General features: G+C 41.4%; 1 pseudogene; it reads right to left on the bottom strand.

The window, feature by feature from the left end:
* Positions 1-7,780: 7,780 nt before the first annotated feature.
* Positions 7,781-15,264, bottom strand: part of LOC139726174 (trafficking kinesin-binding protein 1-like) — a 75,019-nt pseudogene continuing 67,535 nt past the window's right edge.

Genomic DNA, 15,264 nt, shown 5'->3' with positions numbered 1-15,264 from the left:
GAAAATGTTATTCACGTTGCCTAGAACGTTTCTGCAGTTTCTTCTCTTGGGCAGTGCATACATGTACATGAACGTGTCATGGGTATGTATACAGCTCCTGCAGGTGTATTACATTGTAGCAACTCAGCACTTTCAAAGTTTTGTATATCAATGCAGATTCCATCCAAATCGTGTGCCTGAAATTTAAGATACAGTGGCATTTTGGCTTCCAGTCATTCATGTATGTAACATGGAAATTGTGCAACTTTTATGTGTTGGTCTTTATGTATTCATTGTTTGGAAAGAAACTGGGCATTAATAGAAATTGAGTTTCACTCTGTAGTCAATTTGAGAAGTATGTCGATGCTTAATGATTTAAATAATCTGTGCGAAAATCTTTGGGAATCTCACACGCAGTTTGCATTGCTGCAAAGGAGATAACTGATTTCCTGTTGGATGTGGCTTCATGGTTGCACACGAGTCTGTATTACTTTTGAAAAAAGTGGCGATGATGTACAGAGCAGCGAGTTGAACGATTTCATCTTTACTAATTTCATTTTTGTGACATTGTTTTTGGAAGGTTGCCTCAGTTTTGAGCCCAAACTATGGAAGTGTGATGAATTTTGAGAATTGTGATGAGATTTTCATCACAGGCGATGGTCAAACTCTGTGAATAAGGGCAGGCCCTCTTGCTGCAGGTTTGAGCATTTGGATGTGTGTGTGTATGTCTGTCTGTCTGTCTGTTTGTTTATCTGTCTATCTTAACTCTTAATTCTGATTATTATAATACACTAAGCCTGGATCACCATTAAAAAAAAAATTGTGGAATGCTATTATTCTTTCCTGCCTTGACCTGCCTAATGATTAATCATGGCACAGAATCTTTCATGAATCAGTTCAAATACATCATTATGTCGTACTAATAATTATGACCAGAACTCACCAAGGGGAATCTACATTAATGCATCACACACACAAAAGACATACACTGTACCCTAATGAACCTATGCCTTTACGTATATGTGCAAGGTTATGCCTATTTGGTGCTTACTTTTAGTTCATGGACTGGAATTTAAGCCATATGACTGATTCGATATGAACTGCCTTTGTGAATTCTGGCCTACGTGTCTCAGGTATTAAGGAATTCACATGCTTTGCTCAGTATTACTGTGCAATGATTTGAAGCTCAGATTTTCACATTTTACAGAGAGAGGCAGCTGTACAAGTGTATCTTGCATCTAATTTATGTTTCTTTGTACATGTGTATTTAACTATTCATTACAAATACTTTCTATGTGTTATCTTTAATTTTCCCCTTGTTTTTTTTTAAATAAGTTTATGCTGAATACATGTATTGACCTGTATGTCATATGTCATTTGTCTATTTTGTTTCATTAGAGTATAGACTGCAATGATAACATATGGTGTAGCCCTCTGTATATTATGTGTATTTGTGTTGGAGAGGCTGCCTATTTTTAAAATGGTATTCAATTGGAATGATGTTTGCAAATCTTATATGTATTCTTGTAATTAAAAAAAAAATAAAATCATGATCTAATAAATCCTAACTAGTATAATTATATGACAAACATCTAAAGTCCCTTGATGTTTTCTTTGTAAAATTTTGTATAAATACTTCTCATGCTTTCACAGGAAGTATCTCTAAGACATATACATTGTACTTCCTTTGTCTTTAAGGATATATTCTTTCTTCTAAAAGCTGGTTAATTGGTAAACAGTGAAGAGCTTTTAAAAAAACAAAAAGATTTTGATTCTTTGTCATATACAGAGATGCCAACTGGCACTTTGTAGACATATTTTGTACTGTTTATACGGAAAATACTGTTTTCCCAGATTGTATTACTACACAATCATGTTTATTACCAGAAAGGTGGAAATACTGTTTAAAAAAAAAAAAAAAAAAAAAAATCTGCATTTTCAGCATCCCTGCATATATGATGACTCCTTTAAGAATAAGCAATAATGGTCAAAAGAAATTTGCGGCCATAATGCTACACAACATGTAAGGGGATAAGATTATCCACTCAAATCAGAACAGATTAGCAAAAGCTAGCCTTTTTTCTTAAAAACATCTATTTAACCTCTCTGATCAAGGAGTTGTGAGGGGGGGGGGGGGGGGGGGAGACGACTACATTTCAAATGGACATTGGAACAATATTTTTTGTATCAATACTAATATGATGAAGAAAAGAGGATGGTGTGTGATAGTCATCACATCGTATATCAATTATTTAAAATGGGGAGATTTAGTGCTTAATGCATGATACAGGAAAACCCTGTTATAATGAGGTCGCTGGGACCACCAGTTTTACCTCGTTATAAGCAGTACCTCCTCTTAAACACACTGAGAGAGGCTAGCTACATGTACATGTAAATGCAGTAATAGAAAATCAAGACCTCCGAATTCACCTCGTTAAAAGTGGTATCTCATTGTCAGCTAGCTCGTTTTAACAGGGTTTACCTGCATATAACATTTCAACAAAGTCAGTCTTGGCCAGTCTAGTCTTCTTTCAAGCGCACACGTCATTGTCAGTAGAACTGACAGATCATAAACGAATGATACACAAACAGCACTCCGGGTTTTACTGATGTACTTTTTTTGTTTTATTTATATTATTGACACATTCAACTTGTACATGTGTAAGAATAGTTTCTTAATCTCGAGTCCTTCTTCAATTAATTGCCTGCTGCGTCCCTTACTACATAACATCACTTGATGGTAATAGCAAATACATGTAACAGTAAAACCACTCGATATGCCCAATATAGATTCCATCGATGGTCAGGAATAACTCATCAACTGCCAAACTCTGCCTTCTTGATATATCAAAACATCAACACCGGCTTGCCATTCATATCCATTACCTATCTACAGTGTCACTTCGTATGGTGCAACAATCGACTATATCCTATACAATCATGTCCTGTGTTGATGGTAACACAAAAGTGCTCCCACCCAAGTCACAGCAAGAGTGCACTTCCAAGTCCGATCGTTTCCGGGTCTGGATAGTGCATGTGTGTTGAAGTTCACTTGCATGATTAAGTATGGGTAGAAATTTCACACACTTGTTTATTGTACATTCTCATAGTCATATTCTATAGCTACAGACATTACCGACTCATTTTATATCTGAATGAAAATATTGTTCATTGATGCAATGCAATACTGTCCTCGTGCGAGCGAATGTCTCGGCTCACCCTATCGATTCTTCAGTCAACGGTATACAGACACAGAAAAATAAGATGCGAGATATGTTGAAGGCAATTTTGAATTTCGCAGGCAGGGACCGCACAACGATAAACACATTGCTTCCAAATCTACACTGAATCTTGGGTCAATACGAATGGACAGGAGAGATTCTACCCATGTAACTGTAGACCCAGTAATCACAGATTGCAAATGTCTTTACCAGATCATATGATAATCATTTTAGCATTGTGCTTTCTTGTGATGCTGAATCAAAAAGCCATGTAAGTATATGACTACTCGAGTAATCTGCTTTACTTGGGTACCTTCCTTTAAAGATGGGCACTTTGTAATATAAGACTCTGCACTTTAAAAGGGAACACAGTCAAATTTCAACAACAGATATTTATGCTAAATCATAGAATAATGTTTCTTTTAAATCCAGTAATTCATTAGGATGGGAGTAAATGCACTGAATAAGCACCTAGGCAGGACTGTGCAGAGGCTAAAATGTATGATATTGTATTACACATATCAGCGCTGACACAAACACTGGAAGCAAAAAATACTGTCTGAAGATATGAATATAACAGCATCACTGCAACAGTTTAAACAAGTGAGGAAAGTTAGCTCTGATGTGACTTTACAAATAGGGCAAAAGATGGACAGATCTGCACACACATTAATCATGATGTTTCTGTTAGACATTGAACGGTCATCTAGTCTATCCAAGACTCCTCGTTTGGTTGTTGTCGTGCCCGTCAAAACTTATGGCAGGCATGACAATTCATTATCATCGTGAGTCTGGATATTTCGTAAATGTCCCTCTTGATTCTACTGGCCAACACGCACAGAGCAACTATTAATCTTAAAAGAAAACAGCAGAGACAGAACAAACGTGTCTTGAAGAGCCTACTATCCAATGGCTTGGGCACAATAATATGCCCTTGTTGGCAGGGATAGTGAAAAATTTCTTTCTCAAAAGACAGTCTACCCACCCAGCCAAATGCTACTCTGGCTTTTTTAAAACCTCACGTACAGGAACAACATACACATCAACCAACGAAACGCTTCCTATGCCGTCGACCGACATCAGTCCCTAAAGTTTTTAATAGACATGTACATTTCGTACATGGAGAGTAAGTACAGTTCAGATTTTGTATCATGGAGTTTACCGTGTTCTCTGACACATTTCTAATCTGCCCTAAGGATCGTACTCATACACTGCACAGCTTCAATAATCATTCTGGCACGGGGAGTACAGTGTAGACTTAGTAGTTTTGGCTCGATCGCTCTATAAGCAGAGAGCTGCAACACTTTGGAAGTACTTATAGCCTGGTTCTCTCCAAGGTGGTACAAATGTACTGCATGTCCAAATGTTCACAGCTCAGTCAACTTGCACAATTTTAAGTAGCATGGCATATCCTCCATTTCTAATTGAAGTATAAGAATGACCTTATCAGTCACAGACTTTTCTATCTAGGGTGGGCTTTTTTTCTTTTCTACTTTATTAATGCTAGTCCTTTGAGGTAAGATTTTCTTCATAAGGTATCCAATGCTTGGATTCAAGATATGACATAACCATTTGTCCATATAAATATTGGAATTTCCGTCTGGATAAATTACACACTTGGCTACAAAGTATATCCAGTACTGTTTGTCATCCGCCCAATACGATGTACAGATTTGTTAGGAGAATTTCATAGTTTACAACAATATGGGCCATAAAACTACAAAGGAATCCATTAAATATACAGGGGTTATACATAAACACAAGAACCTATTTCAAAGGGAGGTGAGGGAAAAAATATACGATGATATAAAACAATGGATCAGGGGCATTAAATGTAACTACAATGCCACGAGTGGTTTTATAACATACATGTACATGTACAATTTTGTACATTTGTACTTGTAAATAAGGGTAACAGCTGCAATATTCAACACCTTCCTCTCAGAGAGTATAACTATGGCATGACGAAAATGAATGCATTGCACAGCAAACAATGAAATGTTTAGTTAGATAATATAGGCCAAGTATCACAAAAGCGTCTCGAAATGACCTACTATACTATAGCAGCATAAATACACTACATGCACTACTGTAGCCTTTCAAATAGACTCTACAGAATTATGGTCCCTTTACTTCACATTTTTTTTTTTTCATTTCCAAAACAGTCCTTTAAAACAAGAATGAAGGGAATATAAATCCTTTAAAATATTTTGACTTTCAATTCATTCATTCAAGCTGGCCTACATTACAAACTCACTGTGTAGGTTGCACTTTGGGGTAACAAATTTTGGTTGGCATTCAATGCCATAAGAGGGGCTGAAGTACACCTTAAAATACACTTGAACAACCAGTACGCTCTTTTTCTAACATTCAGAAAGCTCGGAAAAGTATATACTCTGACATTAGGAAGATTACTGCGGCATGTTCCAATTTCTCTAGGAATTAGTGTTGTCCTAACATTAGCAACCATCACTGTGTTAAGATAGGCAAATTATTCAAGTCACAATTCATGTAAAAGCATGAAACTCACATCAAATACAAATATTTTGATTTGTTCAAATATTCCAGCCGTACAAAAATAATATCTCAATTTACAGCCGTGCACAAAATTGCATGATTTTTGTAATTAAAAAAAAAAATAGACATACAATGAGATTTCTAAAATGAAAGTCAAAAGCATAACTGGCTAGAAAAGTGTAAAAGAAATACGCACATCTTTCTAAGAAGGGAAAATGAAATGAACATCTAATCGCTATGTGACTGCCATTCAAGTGAACATCAACATCTACATTTCATGCACTGTTGACACGAAAGCACTATTTCTATTGCAGACACCATGGTTTCTTAAATTCAGTCGAAGGTACAATAAGACTCTAGCAACACAAATTTACAGTAGGGGAGGTACAGAAAAAAAAGGAGAAGAATCGCTTGGCATTACAAAACTGGTCCCAGTACCGCTGAACAAAGACAGAAATATAAACGTCTTACCCACCCAATGCGCCAATGTTAAAAGAATTTACCAAGTTCTTATCCAGTCGTTTGTGTTGAAGACTTCCCACGGATGGCATACCAAGTACAATGTGAGAATGCCAAGGAGCACTCTACAAATTAGTCCCACGAATTTTGTGAAAATATTTCCGGGACATAGAAGAGTGGGATACAAAATTTCTGAATGAGTCCTAAATTTCTGTTTGCCCGAGGATTATGTGAAAATGGCTAACATTCCTGTTACACACTTTGGCCCAAGACATTTTGCCTAAGGAACAATGTTGGGGGTACTGGCTTGACGTTGGACGATACGAAATACACACCACACCAAAACGACACAAAACATTGTACGCTGTGGGCCTATATTCATCATTCCATCTGCCAATTCCAAGAGGAGACCGCTTGTTTTTGGACTTCGCTGACAAATATCACTGTAGGCAAATAAAAGAAATTCTGCTAAATGGAAAATAACCTCAGAAAAATAAACTTTAAACTTCAGAGCACTTTTGTTTTTCTTTTCAAATCTATAAGCTATAGAATGATGAAGCCATTAACAACAACCCCTTCAGCACCAATAGATTTTATCTTGATGACAGAATAAAAAAATTACAGAAATTGCAAAAGAATTCTAAGCATAACTTTGAGTTGATAGAGAACAGACTAAGAGCATTTCTGACTATCAAACAGAAGAAAGCCTTCATTATAAATAAATATAAAACTTCATTTTAAGGCAAACTGAAGGACAAACCCAATTTCAGACAATTCAATTCGCTCACACAGACATCTCAGCTGGGAAGCAGAAGGGCATTAACTCCAGACAAAGTCCTCCAAGTTAATCCCTTTTGCTTCTCAACAGAGATGGATAAACATGGCATTGAAGCATCACATCTTCACATACATATTGCACTATCAAATAATAAAAAAAGATTTCTTCAGGATAAACGATATCAAATTGAGAAGATATCCATACAAACAAATAAAACAAGTAGACGTCAATCAACTTCACACATAGCAGAGCTATTCATATCCGTTTCGCCTGCACAAAGGCAAAGATCGGTTCATTATACATCGGAGAGAGAATGCCGTTTTCACTCAACATGAGTGTCATAAATTATGAGACAGTAGACACAGGAAGACATTGGTGGCGTTCTTGCCTTTACGACAGAAAGCAGAGCGAAGCGGCCGCAGAAACTATCCTTCCATACGGCTGCAGGATACAATATCGGCAATTATTTGAAAGAGCATGTCCAAAACGACTCTGAATTCATCTCACATGGAGAAGCAAAAGTCGTTTCTTTTAACAAATGAAGGAGACGGACACCAGATGATAAATTCATTGAAGAATGACGCACACATCTGGTGCTGGAACATCGCCCCCCCATGCAAGATTGTCTGACACGTTTCATCAGGCTATTTAATCCTTTGCAAATCTTCCGTTCATAAGCAAAGCATAATAATGGCAAGAGCTCTTCACATGAAAAGCCGAGGTAAATTTTGCTCTATATTATTTATTGCCAGTCTGGGAAATACAGATTCCTTTTTGATTCCTTGATTGCAATGTGCAAAAGCGAAAAGCTGAAAGCAAAAAAAAGGCCATAATGTCATTATTTTCCCTTGGTTGATGCAAGCCCAAAGACATGAAGTAAATATACATACATAAGCAGATGAAATCATTGACAGAACTTCAAGATTCTTCTTCTGTTATGCGTAAGTCATCCGTGTTAACTGCAAATGTGTTGTGCATGTTATCATACATAATATAAATACAGTATGTATAAAGGTTTATCACTAGTTGCAAATTCCTGAATGCTTGAAAAAAAAAACAGTGATTCTGAACGAATCACCTCGTGTGCATGAATGAGCGCATCTATATGATTCTGAATGCGGATAAAAGCCTGGCGCTATGAGAAAGCTCGCATATCGGTTGCCTCCTCTCCAAATTTCAGATAGGACACTCGGGAGAGAATTTCAACGACCCCTGAACCAGGGTGTCATTGCCTCAGCAAGGAACTCTGCACAATATCATGCAATGCGTTCACCTGAGGTCAAAGGTTCTCGTACTTCTGTTTAAGGTGGATTTCAGTTTTGTCCAATATCTTGCAGCTGACTTACAACCTGAAAAGAGAACAAATCTGTTCTTGGAATTTCACGACAACTTCTGGCTAGGCCTGTTCCATTGCAGTATTGGGAGTACACAAAAGTTCCAGTGGTTAGTGTCTCCTAGTCTTGACGCTATGCTATAGTCTCTTTCCAGACTTTGGTCTGCTTTTCGATACCACTGTCTTCCCGTTGGGGCTGTCTTCGAGGTCTAAGATGTTGCCAAGTCCCGAGGGAGCAGCCAGGTCCATGACTCCTCCAAGGCCTGCGGTGGGTGTCTGTTCTGAGGTCGTCGATACCGCCGCCTTTGATGTCGATGTCACGGGATGGCTTGCTGCCAAGACTGCCATGGGACTGGCTATTTGGCGGGACTGTCCGAGCACTGGCGGGAACGCAGATGAACTCGGTGAGGCCAGACCACTAGACATCTTAGGCACGGTGCCGCTGGACATGATGGGACCAGCACTGGACAGGGAGCTGGTGGTACCTTGGGCTGAGAGGGAGGGACCGCCACTGGTGGCTGACATCCTCGGCGAAGTCGTGCTGGACATGACTAGTCCTTCGAGACCGAGGTTGGCGCGAGGGATGCTGACCGCCATGGGGGGTGCCGGTACCAGTGCGTTGGTGGTGACCATCCGCGGGGTGTTGGTGGTGACCATCCCTGAGGAGTAGTTGGATGCCAGTGCGCCGGTGGTGGCCATCCGCGGGGTGTTGGTGTTGAACACCCCCGATGTGTATGTGGATGCCAGTGCGCCGGTGGTGGCCATCCGCGGGGTGTTGGTGTTGAACATCCCCGATGTGTATGTGGATGCCAGTGCGCCGGTGGTGGCCATCCGCGGGGTGTTGGTGGTGACCATCCCCGGGGTGTATGTGGATGCAAGGGGGGTGGTGGCCATCCGCGGGGCGTAAGATGACACCAGCCCACTGGCGGTGGTCATCCGCGAGGCGTAGGTGGATGCCCTGCAGCTCGCAGCCTTCTCTGCCCGGATGCTCCTCACCTTCTCCATCAGCCGCGCCTTGGTCTCCGGGTCTAGGATCTTGATGCCGCTGCTGATGGAGCTCATAGGCGAGGCGTTCCTTGAAAAGATCTGGCCGGACACCTTGTGGACGCCCGAGGGGGCCTCCACATCCAGCTCAGCCTTCTTTTCCGAATTCGGACTGGTGGAGAGGAAGTTGAGGCCGATGGACGAACGCTTTGACCGCGGTGCCGCCGTGGTCTGACTGGCCTTGAGGCGGACGGCGGAGCCACTGGTCACTTCAGGTGTGGCCAGGACAGAGGCAATGCCAAGAGAGGCCCCTGGCGGTGGGTCGTAGACACCGGGACTTGAAGGATGGCTCTGGAGGTCGATGGTCATTCGGGTACCAAAGGGGTTCCTGTATATTTTGACCAGAGAACAAATACAATTGAGAAATTACCTTCAACAACTGGTGCGCAAAGTGAGAAGTCAAATAAATTTTGATACATCAGGACAAGTATTTTCAAACATCCAGCAGTGTCATTCCCACTTTTCTCATCTTCCAATGAAGATGAGTGACTCACTCAAATGATTACAAGCCTCATATTTGGTAACATCTGATTGGAATACTCTACTTCATTTTGTAGCTGTGAAACCTACACTTTTTGCCATAAACAAAGATTGGAACATACAGTGTTGTACCTCTTATTTCTCACAATGCCTCAAATTTCTCTCTTTTAACCTGAGGAGGATGAGTCCCGAGTATACTCGGGCAAGAGTCTACGGGAAATGTGTGTTGTAGCAAATCAGCAACCTAATGGAATTTTTCATGGCCAAATGCACAGAACACGCTGGGCAAATAATTACATTTTTCAATGTAGCTGTTATAGTTCCTCACTTGACCTAATGAAATCACCCACCCGCCTATTAGCTGAGAATGTTTGAGAGTGGACTATTCCAACGCTTACGTGGAGGTCATCATGGTGTTGCCCATCTGGCCCATGCGGCTGGTGGTGTAAGTGTAGGTGCTGCTGGTGTTTGCAAATCCTTTGCTTGGATAGGTGCCTGGACATTTGAAGTGGAACAAAGGGATAGAGTATTACATCACTGCTAAAACCACAGGGGTTAGTCTCTGCTGAACCAATCAACTTACTCCTGTTTCCATCATGATGGTTAAAAAATAATCCAAAGATCACACAAACACAAGGAATGATGGAAAGTCTGTCCAGGTAATCTTACAGGAAAGCAAAATATCTGAGAATCTGAATACTATATCTTGACATTATCAAGGAGATGTCTTCCATTGGTCATGAAATGTCAGCTCCAATCCACAAGGTTGTAACTACTGTTGTAAAAAAAAAATGAGTCTCTAACTGTAGCAAAGTAAAAGTACTGTAACATGAATACATACTACATTACTGATCATCCATTTGTTTAAGCGAAGATAGAGTTCATTATTTGAAAAGGGCAATGTTACAGCAGATATTAGGCAAAGAGAGATTTGATACATCTTACATCATCAGGGAAATGGCACTCAACAGATAAAAGTTGTGACCTTTTAACATCTTATTTTTGGGGGACATCTTTTAAACATAGCTAAAAGAGTGCAATCTTGCAGACTGACCCATCGAAATGTACTTTCCTATCTTACGTTGGTCTTTCCTGCATTCTTAACTTTAGACCGTCAGTTGAAGTGGAACATTAATTTCTTATCAATATCAATTCTACTGATGTAAACATTTATGAAAAAAAAAATGCATTTCAGTGGACAATGCACAACAGACTTCTATTCCTGTAATTCCCCTTACACCCCGGTTTGTGACAAGGGTTTGAGAACAGGGAGCCTGGCTCTGTGGAACTCACCGACAACACAGCCATCGTCCTCGATGTCGTCAAGGTGGTAGCCGGCGTCGCGTTTGGTGTCGATCTCACGGAAGCCCTTGACGACGACCCCAGGCCGCGAGTCCAGCATGCTGGCCATGTGAGGAGTGGCCAGCCGCTGCCAGTGGTGCAGGGCCATGGAACCTGGGGGAGGTATGGCAAGAAGGTGATAGCCATGAAAGAATTGAAAAACAGTTTTGTAACAGTGCAGGACAGGAAGGGGGATTACAAGGCCAGGAATATTTTACTACAACACACATTTACATAACTTTTGATTAACTTTTAACTTTTAAGTACAACTTCAAACTTCATGTTCTGAAGTATTTCTGGAACAATGAGGTATGGAAGGTACTTGTTGAACATTGTACTTTAGAAAAATTGGATCATTTGTGACACAAATACATGTATGAACATGACCTGACATCAGGTTGAGCTCATGTGCTGCTATGAGTGGCATGGAAGAGTCAAATCACGAGCAAAACAAAAATATCTCAACTCAGCATTTTGCGGTCTTGATTGTTTGTCGACTCAATGACAGGAGGGTCAACCTGCGCCACATTTAAGATCAGAATACACATGCACAATTTTGGGGGTAAGCGATGAACAATCATGAGAATCTGTCCTTGAAGTTCTGAGCGATTAAGATAAAGATTCAAAGTAGGCATATCATGCATTTCAACCAAGTCAGCACAGTGGCTCAAATTCTTTTCGTTGAAAGGCATGGGGAACCTTTCTGACATATCTGGATTTACACCAAAAATACTTCAATTTCTTCTGTCAAAGACAGATATTTGGAGAGTATTTTGTGTGCCCTGAGGGTATATCCTGCATTGTACAGTTATACATTGTAGATTATTGTGAAACAGTGTTCTTCAGGAACTAAAATTAGTCTGTTCAAATTTGAGACATTCTGAGGTGCTTCTTGAAAGGGATTTGATGCAAGATCAGTTCATGAATGTTTGTTGCTGTTACTAACAAAGCCACAAGGAACTTAAGTTTAGAGATCCTCTACTGACACTTAACAGAGCAGTTCTCTGATTGGAGCAGGGGGCAACACCAAATAGAACCCCAAAACACAAACAAGAGACCCGCGGGTCTAGCGCTCACCTGAGTATCGCAAGTTTACCTTTCACGCAGTCACTAATCTAAATTATTCACAGCTCTACTAAAATTTGACCAGGCATTCTCAAGTAGCAGATGAAAATGTACAATAGGGACCCAATTTTTTAAAGATTTCTTAATTTGGGGGGATTGGGGCCCCCTGGGGCCGTCTGGGTGGGGCATGGTGCCCATTTTGATAAATTGTGATCCTGACCCCCTAGGGATGCTACCTGCCAAGTTTGACGAAAATCCATCAAGAGGTTTTCAGGAAGAAGATGAAAATGAACAATTCAGGCCCCTATTTGGACCTTCCCAGTCCCCCCCCCCCCTCCCGCCCCCAAGAGGGGCACCCCTGGATCTGCTGTGAACAAACTTGAAACTACAGTCATTAATGTACTCACTCATAGTATTATCTTAGCTCTATAACTTCTGATTCTAGAGAAGATTTTAAAAGATTCCTTCATTTTGGGGGGTTTGGGCCCCCTGGGGGCCCCCTGGGTGGGGCATGGTGCCCATTTTAACAAATTGAGTTCCTAACCCCCTAAGGATGCTACCTGCCAAGTTTGGTGAAAATGGGTCATGGGGTTCTCAAGAAGAAGATGAAAATGTACAATTTAGGCCCCATTAGGACCCCTCCCCACCCCCCTCCCCTGGGTCCCAAGGGGGGCACCCCTGATTCTGCCATGAACAAACTTGAAACTACAGTCATCAATGTACCAACTCATAGTATTAACTTAGCTCTATCACTTCTGGTTCTAGAGAAGAAGATTTTTACAGATTCCTTAATTTTGGGGGGTTTGGGCCCCCCTGGGGGCCCCCTGGGTGGGGCATGGTGCCCATTTTAACAAATTGAGTTCCTAACCTCCTAGGGATGCTACCTGCTAAGTTTGATGAAAATCGGTCTTGGGGTTTTCAAGAAGAAGATGAAAATGTACAATTTAGGCCCCATTAGGACCCCTCCCCACCCCCCTCCCCTGGGTCCCAAGGGGGGCACCCCTGATTCTGCCATGAACAAACTTGAAACTACAGTCATCAATGTACCAACTCATAGTATTAACTTAGCTCTATCACTTCTGGTTCTAGAGAAGAAGATTTTTACAGATTCCTTAATTATGGGGGGTTTGGGCCCCCCTGGGGGCCCCCTGGGTGGGGCATGGTGCCCATTTTAAGAAATTGAGTTCCTAACCCCCTAGGGATGCTACCTGCCAAGTTTGATGAAAATCGGTCTTGGGGTTTTCAAGAAGAAGATGAAAATGTAAAAAGTTTACGCACGACGCACGACGGACGACGGACGACGGACGACGGACGACGCACGACGCACGACGCACGACGGACGCCGGACGAAGGGCGATCGCAATAGCTCACTTGAGCCTTTGGCTCAGGTGAGCTAATGAGCAATCAGTTTTCTTTCTCTAGCAACCGCCTCTCTGCCTCTTACCTTCCATTGGTTTGACAATCTGCAGTTTCTCCGGCATGTACCCGCGGAAGCTCTGGCCGCCGCCCCCAGCGGGAACTGTGGAGATGCCGGAGATTCCAGACAGTCCCGACAACATACTCTCCGGAGTCGGGCACCTGTCCGAGTCGGCATGCCGCTCGGCATACTCCTGCTCGGCTTTCTCGTTCTGCTGGCGCAGCTTGAGGCGTCGCAGCGCTGTGGCCAGGTCGTTGGAACCCGGTATGCTGGACACTGGAGCAGAGGAGGAGGCTCTGTGGACCACGGAGACGGAAGTTTGAAAATGAGGGTCATCTTTGTCATTTCATTCAATCTAAATCAACTGGGCGACATTCAACTTCAACATGCTCACTTAAGAAAGTCTCATTACATTTATCACAATGTGAATTGTTAACAAAATATTTGAACAGCGTCCTTACAAAATGATTTCAAAAAAAAAAAATCACAACATAGTACTGTACATCAGATACATGTGTATACATGTATTTGACACATCCTGCTAGCTGTCATAAGATAACTGTTCATCTTCTGTCTTATTTTTTCATTCATGAAAAGAGAGAAGACACCAAATGCATAGAGTCTTGAATGAACTACAAGTAGGCAACAGTTCTGCAGAGTGCCTTCATAGAGTACAAGAACGTAACAACTCTACAATTTTTGAAGGATGGTTTTAACAATGCTGGTGAGTCAAAATCACTAATCTGCCCCATCAATGCTTGCGAACCAAATACAAGAAAACAAAAAAGGAAAATACTGGCATTTCAAAACGACGAGTTACATTGTTTATCGTCTACCGGGGTTATATTTTGAAGAGGTTGGGCCCAATCTTGGGACTTGACTCTATACCCACTGAGAATATACTCTACTCACCCTGTGGGGCTGTTGATGGACTCACTGTCTCCCTCGTACATGTCGCTCCTCTCGGAGCCGACGAGGGAGATGACCGAGCTGGATGGGGAGGTCCTCTGGCTGTAGAAGTCGCTGCTGTAGCCCGAGCCGGGGCTGTTGTGACTCCGCCGGTTCACCACTTTCACTGTCTTCATCACATTCTTGTTGTACTCCCTGGATGGGGTGAGAGAAAAGACATATGCAAGGTATGACAGATCTCTTGAATCGAAATTCCATTTAGCGTCTCTCATAATCATCATCACAAACCTCATCGCAGGCCTCTGAGATGTACTTTGTATCAAACCTTATTTTCCCCTTTTTGATCACCTTAATAAAACATAGCAATAGATATGTGCAACGACAAGCCAGTCAACTGCTGATGAGTGCTCCCTTACGATGCTCTTTAAAGAAAATAAATACAAGATTTAAAGACCAAGTAGAAAAAGTACTGAACAGGAGAGGCATATATCCTATGATGCTGAATTTTTCTGAAGAGCTACATCCAAAGTCAATTTTAAGTCTAACCTTTCCTCACAAAACATTTTACAGTCAGAATTAAAGTCAAACTATAATTACTCTCATTATCATGACTTGATTGGATGGTCAGAATATGAAATTAGACAACAGCAGCGGTCAAAGTACAGCCATTCCATTTGACTGGATTCCATGGTCACAAGTCTCAGTATTACCATCGAGACAA

Source organism: Diadema antillarum, unplaced genomic scaffold (assembly GCF_040938485.1).
Source record: "Diadema antillarum isolate AM-2024a unplaced genomic scaffold, OU_Dant_1.0 seq00000079_RagTag, whole genome shotgun sequence".
NCBI classification, from domain to species: Eukaryota; Metazoa; Echinodermata; class Echinoidea; order Diadematoida; family Diadematidae; genus Diadema; species Diadema antillarum.
This window is presented reverse-complemented; position numbering and strand designations above follow the sequence as displayed.